The sequence below is a fragment of the Thermobia domestica genome, chromosome 10 (assembly GCF_964235325.1).
Source record: "Thermobia domestica chromosome 10, izTheDome1.hap1.1, whole genome shotgun sequence".
In the NCBI taxonomy this organism is placed as follows: domain Eukaryota; kingdom Metazoa; phylum Arthropoda; class Insecta; order Zygentoma; family Lepismatidae; genus Thermobia; species Thermobia domestica.
Genome location: NC_137463.1, coordinates 32,054,138 through 32,067,854, shown reverse-complemented (window position 1 = coordinate 32,067,854; position 13,717 = coordinate 32,054,138).

Here is a 13,717-nt window from a genome sequence, read left to right as displayed (position 1 = left end):
TTAATCAATAAAAGTTCGCAAGTGTAAACTACATGAGAATAATAGATAAAAACCTTGTTTAAAATATTTGTAAGCCTTCTAATTCATTTTTAGTTATTCATGTGATCACATCCTTTGTGGTCAACAACCCAAAACTATCTATTTGGACACCTACCAACCCCCACCTTTCGTTAACCATCTCTTTACATTAGCTTGTTAAGAATGCAGTTTTTTCACCCCAAATAGTCAGGAAGCAAGAAAAGAGATTATTCAACTTCGTCTTTTCCACAACTGTAAACCGTGTTCATTTAAAGATTTCCTTTAAGAAGAAGAAGAAGAAGAAGAAAAAGACCATAAGTGACCTAAAAGTTACCTTAAAATATTAAAAAATGACCTGAAATTTCAAAACGGCAAAAAGTGACCAAAAGTTGACCCTAAAAATATATATTTTTAGAACCTAGAGTTGATGGATAACGTTTTTATTAGAATTTGCATTGTCTTATGAGTAAAGGAAAAAAGTTGACTTGTCAACAAAATCCGGGCCCTGGTCATGAGGGACGTGCTAGAGGCTATAATGGCAGTAAGGAGAGGGAGAGGGTGAAAAAGACTACACTTAATGGACGATATCAAAACAGAAAAATCGTACGTGAGGACGAAAAAGTTAGCGAAAGACCGTGGAACATTGAAGCTTCTCAGTTGCAGCAAATGACCTGCCAATAATGATAGAACACCTATGATAATGATTTGTAACTTATATTCCCACAATATAATTTGTGTCGTTTGTCAAATTCAGAGAAATTGAAGTTTGATTTCTCACAATTAGTTCAGTATAGCCATTTAAATAACACTTGAAAGTTAGCGTTCCTTTTCATTATCGAAGTGGCATGAGATGTGCATGAATCCGAGCCATTGTAATTTGTGCATTAAAATATATATATATATATATATATATTTCTCCCATTGAAAATTGAAACCACGACTGTGTGTAGAAAAGACGAGCCCTGTATCCACTAGACCAGCAGGAAGAGCATTTAAAAACAACAGAAACTAGTGCTTGCAATACTTCACAATTTAATGATTGATAAGTACTAAGCATTCTTTCTTAGGGCGTCTTAATTAAAAAAAAAAAAAACAGCCAAATTACTAGAACTGTTTTTCATTTTATCATAAACACAAGCTTACTGCCATGGACTTCAGCGGAAACAAAAACTTTACATCTGCACCGCATTATGTCGCTGCTGTCATCAGTAAACATAAATGGTCCAGAGTGCCCCGCATGATGCTCGAGTCGAGTTAATCACAACTGGTATCTGGCATGTTACAACAAGCGAAATATTATCCATCTTACAGTCTTTTATGGATTGTAATTATTATCGTTGCAATTTAGTATCAATTTAGTATTACACTAGTAGCGTTTAACGAAAACTCTGTGCACTTTTGTAATATCTTGTTTCTTTCATTGTTGAGAATTTTATTCCTGGAAGCAGGGGGTAAAAGTGCGGGGGAACGCGCGGGGACGCCGTCCCCGCACTTCCCGAAAATATCTGTGGCATCCCCCACTTTATAAAAAAAAATATAATGGGCAAAGATAGGCATGTTGGACGTCGTGACGTCATACGTCCCCCTACCTTTCCAGATCCACTTTTACCCTTGCTTGGAAGAATACTTCTGAAAAGTTAATTTAAGTGTCTTTGTAGAAAATGAAACAATATAATCAATGTAGTATCCAGAGGCGGATCCAGGAGGCGATCGGGGCAATCGCCCCCCCCCCCCCCAGAAGCGGAAACATTCTTATTTTATATATATAAATAAAACCCATCCCAAAGTTTGGAGCCCTTAAAAGTAGCAGTATGACAACCCACCGTCTCCCCCAGAAGTCGGTCCTGGATCCGCCCCTGGTAGTATCATGATTATTCTCTAATTATTGATTCAGTTTGTCTTTGGACAAAGATCGTACATTCATCTTTAGAAGATTCAATTACTGTGAATATTTTCGCTCCCAACAAAATACATAGGGAAGATAAGGAATACGTGCTGCCAGCTTTCGCAGTGGTAGAGTCTTTACACTTCCGTTAAGAAGATATTAAAGTTTTATATTTATATTTATATTTATATTTATATTTATATTTATATTTATATTTATATTTATTATTATTATTATTATTATTATTATTATTATTATTATTATTATTATTATTATTATTATTATTATTATTAGTATTAGTATTAGTATTAGTATTAGTATTAGTATTATTAGTAGTATTAGTATTAGTATTAGTACTATTATTGCTGCTTACTGGATGTCTTTTATGTAGATATCTTGGTAAATATGCTGCCCCCAGAAAAAATGAAACTTACCCAAGTATTTTCGATTCTTATATTGTCATGAAATGCCAGGGTCGCACCCACAAGGGGGTGCACCGGGCCCGGAACCTCCTAAAACTTCCTAACTCAGCATACATTTGTACACTTTCTCAATAAAACTATACTTGTTCAACAGGAAAATAATTTATGTAATATGAAAATTTCATCTTACAATTTATTTATAGACCTACTCTTCCTCTTATAAATGCAATCTAGTTCTACTGTATCATTTTTATTCTGAAAATATAGTTGGAAGTATTTTACAATTACTTATCGTCTTTGCGGGTGCAGAATAATACCCGTTCAATATTACATAGGCCCTACACGTTATGCCTTATAATATTAGACCCTGCCAATGCTTGGACCCCTCTAAACAAAAATTTCTGGGTGCGCGCCTATGTAATGCTATTGTAAAACATATCTGATTATTTTATTTCTTCCTTGAACCATTGCATTCGGCACATTTCTTAATCATTAAAGAAGAAATACTCCTAAACGCATCTATTACGTAAACTATTGTCGAAAGTATATACAGAAAGACCATCTTTTACAAACTAAAGGAAATGTTAATTTAAAAACAAAATTTTTCTCAGAAAATCTACAAACACTGTTTAGTTGATAAAGATACGCATATAATAATGATCATATGAATGTGTTTACTGTACTTACCTGGCGGAGATCCTTTCGGTTTTCGTGTAAGTAAATAAAATAATATAATGATGCAAAATGACGCTTCGAGTAACATTATCTACAAAAAGAGAAGAAAAATTATAATAAAGAAACAAATAAAACAAAATAAGCGTATTATTTGTTGTCTTTACTATACTAATGTAATTGGATCAACAGAGTTGTTCGCTATCAAAGCAAAGTCATGTCTTAACATCTTACATTTTCTTGATTTGATGCATTGTATTTTCACTTTTTTCATACATTTTTACACTATAGCAATTGGCCGCCAAACTTATTTACCCATTATAGTCTACGGCAGGACAATACAAGGACATAGACCTATACAACAGCTATATAACACCTTGAGAGATATATGACAATTCGAATAGGATATACTATTCGATCCTCTGCATTGCCCTTTTTTATTGCCTTGTGATTTTCACATATTCAGTCCAACGAAAAAGGCTTACACAGGGAAACACTTGCTTCGGATGTCGAAGTTCTAACTAGATTTTTTTATGACTTCAGAGGTGATCCGTTTTGCAGAAAAAAAGGAATTGACAAAACAGTGTATCTGAGAATTTTTTTTTTTTTTTTTTGTCTTATCAACCATGGAAACCATGTCAAATAAAAATCACTTCTGGAATCATAATGAAGTTCTTACGAACATTTTCCTGCTTCAAATTGTGTGTTTACTAGGGTAAAATTATACTGCTCATTTTAGATAACGTATAAAACACACAGATTACTTAAGATTTACTTTGCTGAATAGAAAAAATAAGCACCGCTGATTTCAAAGAAACATCGTATACCATCTTATAAGAATAATTATAGCAAAATTACAAAAAAAAAAAAAAAAAATCCAAGATATGTCTTTGCGTGGAGACGCTCTTAGTACATCAGCATTCGTAACAAAGATACTTCCTGAATATTATATCCCATTAGGAAGCTCTGTTAGTATTACTACAAAGTTTAGTTTTAGAATATCATGTTCAACATGCATTTTTGAATAATTAAAATGATCAGAGAGAAACAAAATATTTTGAAACTCATTTCAAAAATTATATATTCTTTAAAAAGGTTTTCGATATGAAACTGAGCAGAAATGGCCTTTTCCTCTTCTGTCATCCGTGCGCATGCCTATTATTTCCACCTAGTGATGATGATTTCAGACAATTTCTCCAGGGGGATTTCAATACACCCCCCGGGACTTATAAAGTAATATTGCGAAAATCCTGGTAAAAACTTGTTGCACACGTTCAGAGATTTTCCCCAGGAATGATTTTGCAGCTTTCCCGGTGGGGAACTTCTCACTGGTGCTACTGTCAGCGTAATAATCGTTATTCTATGTATTATACATTATAGTGGAATTACATGCTGAACAAATCTTTATCATTAGCTGCAACACTGTCAAAAGGCCATTAATAAAGCTACGTGTGAACTGCTAGTATGAGTCGAGTGTTGCAAATTATTACATAGGGTTGCATTGTCTTCATGGCCACAAAAATTACTGGCCCGCCCTTCTCTTGAGCAATGTCAACCGTAGGTCGTGGCCTTCGAGGAGGAAAAAAAAAAAGCAGCGGGACGAATTTTGAGTCAAAATAATTTCAGTAACGTTTTCTCAATAAATACGTATACCTAAGACGAGACTTTTGAGACTGGGCTTAATCTTATCTCGAGTGAGTACCGACGTGTAAAGTATATCCCGGTTCGGCTTATAAATGCTCGTTTCAGTCTCTTATCGCATTTTTGAGACGAGACTGAGGCTACTTTCGGTATTGGAACCATTCCTAGGTCTTCTAGCGGTGTTTGAAACTTGGTTGATAAATAAATATATTTCTTCAGTTATATTAGCATTTATGGCAGTTTTCGTCCAATGCTAAGATACGGTAAATAAGTTTATTTCAATCCTTAGTTCTTATTGGGCTAAGCAAAAAAAAAAAAAATTGAGGATAAATTTTCATGCTTAGTTTCCGAAAATATCGACTGAAACTAATTTTTATGTCGTTAAAATGTCATTCGTGGCTTAAAAAATCTTAAATACACGCCACCTTTTAAGGTAAAACTGATAGTGAAATGTGTATTCCCATCTAACCTTTCGTTCTAACACTAGGAAGATGACAATATTCACTACCTATCTTCTATATAAATAAAAATGAAAGTGACTATGTTTGTAACTTAACAACTGTTGAACCACCCGATCGATCTCGATCAAATTATCAACATAGATTAGGTTTGAGCCTGGGATGGTTTTTATCATTTCACTTTGACGGAGCAACGTGGGACAGAAGGAGATGTTTTAAAATGATTGAAAATGACCGATATTTGTGCCAAATGCATAATTTGCGGGATCACTGAGATGAAAGTGACACTCCCGATGCCGTTTAAATCCAAATTCAGCCCCTCAGTTTGGGGAAGGGGGAGATATACAGTATATAAAAAAATGATCGAAAATTTTCGATATTAGTGTCGAACCCAGTTTTCGGGGTCTTGAGATGAACAGTGACGCTTTCAATTCGTTTAAATCCAAATTCAGCTCCACAACTTGGGGGAAGGGAGTGGAGAGATATATAAGAATGATTGAAAATGATCGATATTAGTGCCAAATCCATAGTTTTCGGGGTCGCTGAGCCGAACAGTGATACTTCTGATGTCATTTAAATCCGAATTCAGTCCCTCAGTTTTGGGGAATATGGATTCGGATTTAAATGACATCAGAAGTATCACTGTTCATCTCAACGACCCCGAAAACTATGGATTTGGCACTAATATCGATCATTTTCAATCATTCTTATATATCTCCCCATTTCCTTTCCCCAAGTTGTGGAGCTGAATTTGGATTTGAACGGCATCAGAAGTATCACTGTTCATCTCAACGACCCCGAAAACTGAATTCCACACTAATATGGGTCATTTCGATCATTTATATATATTCTATATATTCTATACATTCTATATATATATATATATATATATATATATATATATATATATATATATATATATATATATATATATAAATGATCGAAAATGATCCATATTAGTGTGGAATTCAGTTTTCGGGGTCGTTGAGATGAACAGTGATACTTCTGATGCCGTTTAAATCCATATTCAGCCCTGCAACTTAGAGAAAGGAGAGCAGAGATATATGAAAATGATCGAAAATTATCGATATCAGAGAGCGCTTCGGTAATAGTATAAGTGGCTGACTAATGGAACATATTACTATTGTTTATTAATTTAACCGGATGAAGGAAATAATTGAGGCTAGTGGCTAATGAAATATAACGAACTCTACTAAGTACAGTGGAAAGAATCACGGAATGTTTCAATTTCGTACGGAAGATATCACCGCTGGAAAATTTTTGCTGCCATTTAACGGCGTGATGTATAACGTGATGCATTCTATATCTTTGATTCAATTAATGTTGCCTACGAAAAGAGAAATTTCTCGAATCGTCTCGAAGTGCATTTTCAAGTTCGAGGCCGGACGAGAAATATTACAATTCTCTTCTGGTTTCCGGGAAAGAGACGAGAAATTTCTCGAGTTTTGTGGCCAACACTAGTTCACCCAAGTCTTAGATTTCGAACAGTACTTTAGTGTTGCATAATTCATAGTATAGAAAGCATAAATTTATTAGGTGACTGTATAAACCAAGGATGTTTTAAAATATAGGATCTACCCATACGTATCTTCATCATATAAACTTAATAAAGCCAAAAAACAACTGAGCATCATCTGAGCCGGAACGTCTGATTGGCTACTCTCGTTTCCGCCATGATTGTTGGCTCGAAACATTGCGATCTTCGTGGATGCGGAGTGGGCAAACTAGGTGTGGCGAAGCTGGGACGTATGGCTTCACGATTTTGCTGTATGGACAGATCCTCTATTTTATAATATCTTTGGTATGAACTGATGAAGAGCATTTATCAAAGATGCGCTAGTCATGACACGATATATTTTAATAATAAATATGGTTTTAATGTTGTTATATTTCACCCTTCGTGGACTTCTCGTGACCCGAAAGGATTATAGTAAACATCTAGAAGAAATTACGAAAAAAATCCAGGTATAAATTTTGTACGTAAATTTACAAGAAGAGTCAATAATTTAGAGAATCGGGACGTGACAAGAATTGAACAGTAATTTAAGAGAAATCCTTCTTTCTCGTCTCTTTGGTCAACATTAATTTCATTAGTAGAAAATGGGATATGGATAGCCGTGTTAAAGTCATCGTTACTCATGAAGACGTTAACCGATTGACGCCATCAACGAACTCAGCTGAGACAAAAGCTCTAGCTATATATTGGGAAAAAAAATAATAATAACTCGTTTTCATTCAAGAGTTATCTGTGGAGTAACGGACGGGCGGCCACTCTGACATTACAATTTTATAAGTTTCACCAGAATGATTCTAGTAACCTGGGACGACCGTACTAACATTACAATCTTATAAGGCTCACTAGGATGATTCTAAAAACATGAGATGGACATACTAACATTACAATCTTATAAAGACTCACTAGCGTGATTCTACGAACCTGGGACGGACGTACTAACATTACAATCTCATAAGGCTACCTAGCGTGATTCTAGAAACCTGTGACGGACATATTAACATTACAATCTTATAGACTAAGGGTCAGTAGTGTGATTCTAAAAACCTGGAACGGACATACTAATATTACAATCTTATAAGGCTCACTAGCATGATTCTAGAAACCTGAGACGGACGTACTAACATTACAATCTTATAAAGGCTCACTAGCGTGATTCTAAAAACCGGAGACGGACACACTAACATTGCAATCTTATAAAGGCTCACTAGCGTGATTCTAAAAACCGGAGACGGACACACTAACATTGCAATCTTATAAAGGCTCACTAGCGTAATTCTAAAAACCGGGGACGGACGTACTAACATTACAATCTTATAAAGGCTCACTAGCGTGATTCTAAAAACCGGAGAAGGACACACTAACATTGCAATCTTATAAAGGCTCACTAGCGTGATTCTAAAAACCTGGAACGGCCTACTACCTAAGTGCACCACTGTTTACATCTGAGTCAGATATATCGTCCCTTTCCGGCATTAATGCAGTAAGCGACATTTTGAAAATTTTACAGGAGAGCCGAAAAACTGAAATTTTGATGGTTTTTCTTGAATAACTTTTTTGTTTTCTGGTCTATTTTCGTAAGAAAAATACAGCTAATATAATTAAACAAGCACCATCAAATAGGACAGTGACGTATGTAATAGCCTAAAAATATTCACTTATTTTGGCGCTTAATTCATTTTTGCCTACAAAATTTTTAACAAATCAATGCTTCAAACGACATTCATTCAAATGTACTAATGCATTAAGGCACACGGTGTCATAGTGAGATTGCGTTAAGCGACATTTAGGGGAAAAAATAAATGGTAATAAATTGCTGATTCGTTAATTAAAGATCGTGGCGGGGACATATAGCCTCGTTGCTGACGTCCCTATTAACCCCCCTACTCACAACAACAACTCGTTAATTGAAGAATGTTAGTTGTATACTGATCGATAAAATACTGAACGCTTCTTGAAATAATGCTGCTTAAAATAAATTTGGCAAGAAAAATGTTTTGGCTTACCTCTCCTTTATACGTAAAGATTAATCTAATCTTCTGAATAGTTAAGTTAATAATAACTGACATCATTAATTAGTTTTCTCATTTATTTTTAGCGTTTTGTTAATTTATAGCTTAGAATATTGCAAATTATTACTGATTCGTTAAGCTTACTGATACAATCTAAATTTGCATCATTCATTTACTAAATAAATGCAAATTGTCGAAACTTCACAAAACTGTAGCTTTATCAATTTTTAACTATTGCAAGAAAAAATAAAAAAAAAAGTATGACAAAGTGTTTTAATCTTGAATTTCTTCTTCATCTTCATCTGTCTCAGGGAGGGTATCTTGTGCTTCTCCCGTGTGTGGCAACTGCTGGTAGAACCCGTGTAGATGCTTTGGTAGAATATTCTGATTACACAATTTGACAAGATCCTGGTACTTGGTCTTACTGATAGGAATGTTTGCTGCATAAAGTCTGCTTGGCTGATTTTGTCCTTGTGGGCGAAGTTTCAGTGTAAGATACACTGCGTCCTTAGTCATTGAATACTTAACTTTGGTAAATTCACTATTTTTTTTTTTTATTTTTTTTTTTGAAAAAATGACAACTCACATTTTTGACAGCAAGAAAGGTTCCCCTGACTCATGTATCTTAGCACTGAAGATTTGGGCTGCCAAAGTTGACCAATTTCTAAAAAAACCATGCTTCCATAATTCATGGGTGTTGCTTTGTTCTTGCCATTCTCATTACGGTAATCCACTCGGATGGACTTTCAATTTTTTGATTATAAGATGCTTTCTCAATTTGACTATGCACACTGTCCACAGGCATATATGTGTGACCCGGTACCAACTAATTGATATGGATTCGTTGTAAGTTTTTGGATTTTTCAAGTCCATATTTCAACATGGCCAAAATATTTCTATTTTTGTTTTGATTGGCACAGTTATCGCAATACAGGATTACAGTTGAAACATTACCTCGTTCGTCCACAACATCTATATATCTCAAAAGGATAGAAGCGATTTCATTCTAACCTCGTTTACCTTCGCTCTCACCCCATACATAATTGTTCTGCTTTTTGATTCATATATCGACAGATTGTATACGGAATACTTTCGTCTGTAGTACAAAAGCATGGAATCGCCATGAGGTACGCTCAAAACTTTCTGCAAATCGAAACTCGCAACAAGTGTTCCTTCCTGACTACCAGTCACTCTGCTGTTTTTTTGAAACGAGCCTTAGTTGCTTCTTCATCTTCAATATTTCGGGTGTAATCAGCCTTCTCTCCTTGGGTTACGTCTGTCTTGTTGGTAAACGCGATACATTTCTGGCACTTGTCCTTTTTGTGTCTATGAAACCCAAGGTTGAATTTTGAGTTAAATATATAACGAAAAACTCTTTCACTCACAGGAATATTTCCTTCTTCGTTCATTCCACGTGAGTAAATCGTATAGAGATAAGTGACGTTTTTGAGATCCTCGGGAAGATATAGTCGTGTTGTTTTATTTCTACAGTGGTGGGAAGGCACTACAGGAAGACTTTGAATGAATTCAACAACGAGCTTAACATCTCGCTCGGATCTCGCATTGGGGCGAACTGAGTGGCGTCCTCGACCATCAGGTTTTGCTGAGCCTTCAGTGGATTGTGTAACAGTGTAATTCACAAACCTTTGTGAGGTATCTAATGTTGAGAGCAAGAATTGAAGACAAACTCTTCTATAGCCTTCACCTTCGTTAATAAAATAATGAAAAGATGATGCCCGTGGGCTCCCACCATGAATCCCCCTTCTTTTCACTGAAACTTGTCTGGTTGCTCTTAAGTTCCAATTCCTTTGATCATTCGGTTTTAAAGGCCAAAAGTGTCTAAATAAGGATTGGCGCCTCTCTTCCGTAATATCAGAACATTTATTTGGACAAGACTTGCATTTGTTTGGTTGTACAGTATTTGTTTCTTCTCCATTCTTTCTTGCCTGTTTCTGTTGTAAGCTTGGCCTCTTTCCTTTAATCTTTTTTCCTCTCTTTTTGAATAATTTTCTTTTTAATTCTCAATCCGTTTTCCCCTACGATGTTCTTTTCTGGTGTAAAAGTAATTTTTCTACTTACAATCTTCCTCCGTTTCCTAGCACCGCTTTCCTCATTGCAACCATCACCTGATTTCGACTATCCAGCTGAATTTTCTGAAACCCTTTTTCTCTTAACATATAATATACCTAGGTATATTCATCTGATGATGTTGGTGTTTTGTCCAACCAATCTATTGAGTTTTCGGAAGGACAATCCTGGTTAAATATGATATCATCGTCAGAGAAATAGTCTAAATAGCTCAGTCCCAAATTTGTTGTTTTTCTCAAGTTCCGTTTCTCAGCGAAATAATGTTAATCTCTTTCTCGATTCTTTTCTAATGCTCCCTCTTTATTCGGGTTTAGGGTCTCTTCCTCTACTGCTGTCTCCTGGTGTTTGTTTGGGTTTTTCTTCCCATCTTCATTCTTTTCCTCATTGTGGTTTAAAGTCTCCTCCACTGCTACTGTCTCCTGATACTTGTTTGGGTTTTCTTCCCTTCTTCAGTCTTCTCCTCATCCTGGTTTAGTGTCTCTTCCACTGCTGCTCTCTTCTGATGCTTGTTTGGGTTTTTCTTCCTTTCTTCAGCCCCAATTTTCATGATCTCACTCTTCAAACAATTAACTATATTGGAATATGTCCCGTTTGGTATCCTCGGCTTTGTGACTTGTTTTTCAACTTGCTGTTTGGTTAGATTTAAAATCTTCCTCCCACGGGAAAACTAAAAGCAGAAAATAGCAAAACAATGAACCGCCCTAAAATGTGATAAAGGTAATATTTTTTGTAAGTGGAGTGCAAAGTAATAGTTTTAAAAGCTTTGACTAATAGTACCTCCTGTCTACTAAATAAATCTGACTTTTGAAGTTGGCAGAAATCTTACATCTATTAAATAAATTAGGTAGCTTTGATTTCCATTGACCTAAAAGGTCAGCTATAAGTATTAGCACGTGATAGTGTAAGTCGAAACTTTAGGAAAATATTACTCTGCTATTTTTATTACACTCTTTGAAATCGGTTTAATTTTTATATAATTAACATTGACAATTTGTTACCTGGCCGGACGGGTAGGGGCAACTTGCCTGCCTGCCAAACAGCTTTGGATAGGTCGAACGTGAGCACGAACCTTGTTCTATCTAGTCATCCAAACTGAGGATTTGCGTGATATTCCTCAGTCTTAACAGGCGAATGCCGGGACGGCACCTTCTGTAAGGCCAGAGCCGCTGGCTTTCTACATCCTCGCACTCCATTCTCCTCCAGCATGATCCTTAGTTTCCTAAAGGCCACAACTAATTCACATTGCTAATCAGTTACTAAAAGAAACCTTTCTTAACAGCTAGATTTTGTATGCACAGAACGATCGTTACAATAGGAATAACCACCATCAAATATCGATAACACGTCCACGTCATGAGCAGGTAAAATAGAAGACGCGCACGGCTACCGAACATAATAGCACGCAGCTGATGCCCGTTATGGGCAATCAAAATTATGTGAGTAAATTTTGACTAGCGCAAACTGTTGGGGCACAAATGACTGCTGCCAGTACACTTGAAACAGTTGTACTTGTAGGATGTTCAAGTGCTACAGTGTCAAGATTTTACCAACAGTGCTCATGACGGCCAGTCATCCGCCAAGCGATCACACTTGGATCAGGTACATGCGGTGGGCAGAAAATGAACAACGAATAGCACTATGGTATCTCACCACAGGCGTATGTCAATCAAGGAATTGACGCACCAGTACAATGTGGGCCAATAAATCCTACAACAAATTTCAACCATGACCGTGTGACATACCTTACATCGGTTAGGGTAACATAGCCGTAGACCAACATTATTACAATAACACAGAAATAACTTACGACTGACATGAACAAAAGCAAAGGGATCATTGGACTATGGATCAATGAAAGAAGGTTATCTGCAGTGGTAAGTCCCGCTTTTCAGTGAACCATGTCGATTATATTGTTGGAAACAGTATGAGTATACGTCTCCGGGTCGCAGCATGGTAATTCAATAGAACAGTGGCGGTGCTGTTTATTGTCTGGATCTGGGGAGCGACGCACAAGTATTTCTTACTCGATTAAACTTTTCATGTCTCACACCTCCAAGTAAAAGAGAGCAGCGCCATATTCTAGCAGGAGAACGGAAGGTGTCATCGGGCTGCGTTTTTTACATAATGGTTGGAGGAACATGAAAATGAGTTTTCAATACTACCCTGGTATCCAAAATTGCCAGACTTAACCCTATTAAGCATGTATGGAACATGCTGTGGTGTTCTGTGCAATGTGCTGAACATCGTTCAAATGTGCACCACTTGCAGGAACTGATGCAGCATAGATGGCTGGACTGAACCTGCAGAATACAAGGAGTATACCTTGAGGAATCTATTCATAAGCGTTTGAATGCTTTGATTACCCAGAATGAACACGCTATTAGATAAGTGTCCCTAATGGAGTGATGGTTTAGTCTTAGTGTATAAAATAATCATTCCTAATAACTTGTCAACAATAGGAATATTTTATATAACATGTTTACTGAATTTTAACGACTCTTTCACCATTCCGTAAGCTGAACAGTGTTACCCTACTATTTAGCCTACTATTTAGTGAAATGATGTTAAACAATTGATATCTGAAACCATAGAGTAAAGGGAACGGGAGAAATCATTGTGAAAACTTGCTAAAAGTTGCTTCAAACCTTACCATTGCTTTCCTCTTGCATGGTCAATACAATTGTCACTTTCAGTCTACTGGAAAAAATGTATTAAACGCCAATCGTAGAACCTCTTAGCTCCTTTCCCCTTACTTGCTCGCAACACACTATTTTTTTCCAATAGGCGCTCTGAAGTCGTGTAAATTGGACGCTTGTGCAGCTTCGGAAGTTTTCGTCGAAGAACTTCTGCACCGAAATATGGAACCTTAAAATGTATTATACGACGTTACACACTGTTATTGCAAGTAAAATAGCAGTAAGTAGCTATAACGATATTACCGTTTACTTCAGAAGTGAGGTTGAGAGCCTCTTACGTATATTTTTAAG